At 33.4% G+C, this 4,889-nt stretch overlaps 1 long non-coding RNA gene across 1 annotated transcript; it reads left to right on the forward strand.

Annotated features, from left to right (window-relative positions):
• Positions 691–1,141, forward strand: LOC110267154. Its single transcript, XR_002354504.1, has 3 exons — positions 691–706; positions 907–1,001; positions 1,078–1,141. It is a non-coding gene; the product is annotated as an uncharacterized LOC110267154 (long non-coding RNA).

A 4,889-nucleotide genomic window follows, 5' to 3' on the forward strand; every position in this document is an offset into this window, starting at 1 on the left:
ATGCTTATTAATCAGTCTGATTTAGAGATATTTTGGAGCTGACTAAGGCTTTTAACATGAAAGAGACTGAGGCAAAAGCATCAGCTTTAAAATCCAGATTACTTTCCTTTAATATATCACAGCCTTTAATGCATCAGCTTGCTCTTTTTATTTTGTTATGCTTCTGTTTTATGTTGCCTCCTTAATAGGGTTTTCTTTTTTGTTTGAGAAGATTATTGGCCTCAAGTATGCGAATTGTCGCCTCTTCAAACAGAGTTTATTATTTCTAACACCATTTGTGGTTTGTGTGTGCTATGAATTTGTAGAGCTAATGCAGATAGAAGCCAGAAGATTGTGTGTGCTATGAATTTTTAGAGCTGATGAAGGTGCCACGAGTAGAGTCAAAGTTAAGAGTATTCTCTTTCAAGATTCAATTTTTGTCTCAGGTATGGTGGTGCTTGCTATATTTTTCTATATGTTTTGTGGATTTGAACTTTTGATTCATTTATGCTTTCTTCTTTTTGCAGGTTACAGAATTTAAGAAGAGTTTAAACGCTGTTAACTCTGCTTGTGAAGAGGTATATTGTGCATGAAACTAACAAACTGTGTTATTGGCATTTCTTTGGCCTCTTGCATTTTCTCTTGGGAATAGGTCCGAAAGTCTGTCAAGCTGAAGAAGATCATAAAGAAAATTCTTTTTTTGGGTAATACCAAGGAATAGCTAGGGGTATGTACTTTTTTCTTTTAAATGTTAATGTCCTTATCATTCTCTGGGACATCGTTCTAGCTCTCTCAATTTTCTATGTTTGGATAATCACAGGCCCTTCTTAATTTTTCAGCAGTTAAAATTTAATTTGATTCTGTTAGATCTTGTCTAACGTAAACTTACAGTTTATGGATTACTATTTATTTATTTAATTTATCCAGGATCTACAATTGGATTCAAGTTGGATAGTCTTTTAAAGCTTACTGACACTCATGCTTCTAACAATAAGATGACACTGATGCACTATCTTTGCAAGGTATAATAACAATTGCACTAAAGGATTATATCATTTGATCACTTACCTTCTTTCCATTTTGCTATTTTGGCTCTAGGTTCTAGTTGATAGGTCGCCTGGACTGCTTGACTTCCACTTAGACCTTGTTAGCCTGGAAGCTGTGACTAAGGTGATGATTTATGCTTGGTTGAAAAAAGAAAATTATTCAACTGCTAATTACTAGTTTGGTTGGTTTATTGATTCTGTTTCACTTTGTTCCCCTGTAAAACTGAGCACATATCTCCTCCTCTGACTTCTTGTAATGATATGTGTGTCACATGAATTAAGAGCTAACTCACACTTTAGAAGTATGCTATTACTGATCAATGGTTCTTTAAGCTCTTCCTTCTCATCACTGATATTGGATCCGTGCAGCCTGTGTCAGGCACTGAATTGTTCCAGGAAGGCAAAGTCAGTGGAAAGGATAATACAAAGACTAATGAGACTAAGGTTCGTTCACATCTAGTGGTTCAAAGAATAATCCAGGATTATTGGTTACATACTTGTATTCATTGATTTGGTAGGATGATGTGGGAAAAGATGGTACTGGTGCAAAGAATGATACAAGGAGCGATGTCCAAGCAGCTGAAAAAATCGAAGGAGAGAAATCTAACCCAGTAACAAAGAAGGATGGAGAGAATAGCACTCCTGCAAAAGCAGCTGTATGATCAATATCTTAATAGCTAGCTACTCGGGAAGTTATTTTTTCTCAACGAATTGCATGCTTACAGGAACCTCCTCCGGACAATGAGTTCGAGAAGCAAATAAGACCAGAGGTGATATCTGCAAGTGAGATAGGGGTTACATTTTTATGATTTCGACTGAAAATTCTTGTTTGTTTTGTATTAGAATCTTGGCAAATAGACATTCTGCACAAAGATCGAGAGTGAGGAAGCTGCAATACATATCAAAGTTAAAGAGAAGTGTAACTTCATTTTAGGTTAGTTATTTATTGCAGCACATAATTTAGCAATAACTTGCACCAATTTGTAATTTAGATATTACTTGCCCTGTTTCTTTTTTTCCCACCTTCCTCACTCACGCCCTTCCCCTAACTTAGACTATTATACCTTAATCTCAATTCGTAATTTAGTAATACTATAATCATCATGACTTAATATCATAGCCCAAATGGAATGCCAAACTTCGATGCCTTCTTAATAACACTATTAGTAGAAAATTTATTTTAAGAAGAGTAAGTAACTAATAGTAAATTAAAAAAATAATAATTATTTAAAAGTTTCAAAATGTTAGCATCTGTGTCTTCTATTTCATTGAGTATAAAAATTAACTCTCCCTCTTATTCATAATATGATACGTTCTCTCCATGCAAAACACGAGATCCTTTTCAACACTGACATCCATTTTTGTATTCAGTATTCTTTTTCCTCTCATAAAGTGAACTAATAAAGCGCTCATGGATCAAGGCATTTTCTGAACATAGATATGGTATGTCCTTCTTTTCCTAGTTCTATAGTTTTTTGCTTGTATTTAATTTAATTGCTATTGTTGGAAATCATATGTTGCTGGCTTTACTAACACTTTAACACTTGAGTTGTATTGCTATGGCTGAAAATTGTTTGTGCAATTCTGGTTGTTGTATTTCTGATTTTGTGCACTTCTGTTTGCTATGGCTGAAAGTTATATTGCTATTTTTGGTTCTTTTCTTTTCACCATGAACTAGAAACATGGGATGACTTGGTATATATGAATTTGTCCCTATTTTTTTATTCATATGCAGATAAAAAGCAAATAATACTAGCTATGGTTATAGACTTATAGTATTAGTATTTTCAAATTAAAGTTATTAGTTTTAATTTAAAAAAAATGTTACAGTATGACATAAAATAGCAGATACAGTATGTATAACATGATAATAATATATTAAAATTTTAGTTTTTAGGTGCTAGTCCTAATCATGAAATAATTGTATATTACACAATTTGGCAGTTTAGTGGCATGAACAAGATTGGTATTGCTGCTGCATGTAGTAGTAATAGTAATTGGAGGAGTAATAATTTAAGATTGGCTTGTGTAGGAGAGTTCAACTTTTCAAATGTGAAGAGAATAGGAAAACTTTGTGGCAACAGTTCTGATTTTGGCGTTGTAGGAGGTAGGGGATTTTTGTCTAGCTGCCAGGGTGATGATTTTTTAAATTATAGCTCTTTATCTTATGGTTTATAACTTATGCTTTTTTTATCTTTGAATTATAAATTTGGATTTGTGAAACACTAGTATGCATTGGTGAAACTTGTACATGGTACAGAAAGAATTAATGATATCAGTCATTGATAGTTTTGATATGGCTATGCTTATTTTAATATGAGATGTATGAATATTTAAAATTAACATCATTCTAGTACTTTTGGATCATTATTATAAATATATTTTGGTTACAGATAATTTTTATTATTTAAAAAAATTATTTAATATAATTATGTATTTATTTTTATTTTATAATATTTAACTCATTTAATTAAAAATGTAAAATTATTATATATGTAATTATAGTACTAAATATTATGTTGTATTAATAATTATTAAAATTATATATATATATAAAATTAAAAAAATGAGACCTAAGGCTACACTTATATACAGTAGCTAGAGTATACAAAAAAATGAGGGGCCTAAGGCTACACTTATAAAAAGTAGCAATGGTATACAATATGGCTACGCTTTACAGGTGATGCAGTAGCGTTGAAAAGCGTAGCCTATTCTGGTAAAAATGGAAGCTGAAAAGCGTAGCCTATTCTGGTAAAAATGGAAGCTGAAAAGCGTAGCCTTTGGTCCTGGACAGCATCACTTGAAAGCGCACCCTATTCTCAAACGCCAAAAGTGTAGCCCTTGATGCAGAAAAGCGTAGCCTTTGAGAATAGACAACGGCCGAATAGGAATCACCCCAGAAAGCGTAGCCGTAGCCCAGAAAGCGTAGCCGTAGCCTAAGGCATCATTTTTTTCACTTTTGGCTACCCTTTTCAAGTGTACCTGAATTGGTATTTTTCTTGTAGTGAATATAAAAAAGACCAGAGGGATTTAGAGCAAAAGGTTATGAGGATAATACCTACCATTTCTTCTTCAATAAAAAAATAGAAGTGCTACAAGTAGATAGGAAATATCCCTAGCTTTTAAAAAAATTTCATTATACATCTACGAAGATGGAAGGAGGGAATGGTCATTGAAAATGAGGATTACTCAAACATTCTTGTCTGCGTCTAGTTTTGAAATTTGCCAAAACACTATAAAACCCTAGAACTGGGGCATAAGATAGGAAGAAATTTAGCAGAGTTAATTGAGGTAGACTTCTTTGATGTAAAGGGAAGAGAATGGAGAATCGCTAATGTAACACCCTAATATTCAAATCCTTATGCTCGAGTCATAAGTCAATGATATTACGGTGGTACGACTCTCAGGTGGATTTTTAATATATAAATATAGGTAATTTCCGAAAGGAGTATTAATCGAGAAGCCTGAAAAGAGTAGAAATAAAATCGCGAAGACGTATCTCTCACGTTTTGACAACAAAAGATAAACCGTGAAGCCGAAAACGATATATGGACAAGGCGTAGAGGAGATTAAGAGATAGATAACAGATAGATATATATAACATAAGTAAATAGCTACTAGTCGCGACCTGCGAAGTTTAGGTCGGCTAGAGTACATTATGAAATTAGTTGACAACAGTATATCCTAATCTCTCCCGAAGGAAACATGAGAGCCTCTATAGGCAAATTCAAAGAGTTCAATACATAATATAAACTTTCCAAAACAAAGGTGGAGAGATTCTAATCAAAACACAAAGTAGAGGAAATAAAGATCTTCGCCGTCTCTCAGACGACCCACAACTCACTTCTGAGCACCTGGACCTGT

Source organism: Arachis ipaensis, chromosome B09, assembly GCF_000816755.2.
Source record: "Arachis ipaensis cultivar K30076 chromosome B09, Araip1.1, whole genome shotgun sequence".
Lineage (NCBI taxonomy): Eukaryota > Viridiplantae > Streptophyta > Magnoliopsida > Fabales > Fabaceae > Arachis > Arachis ipaensis.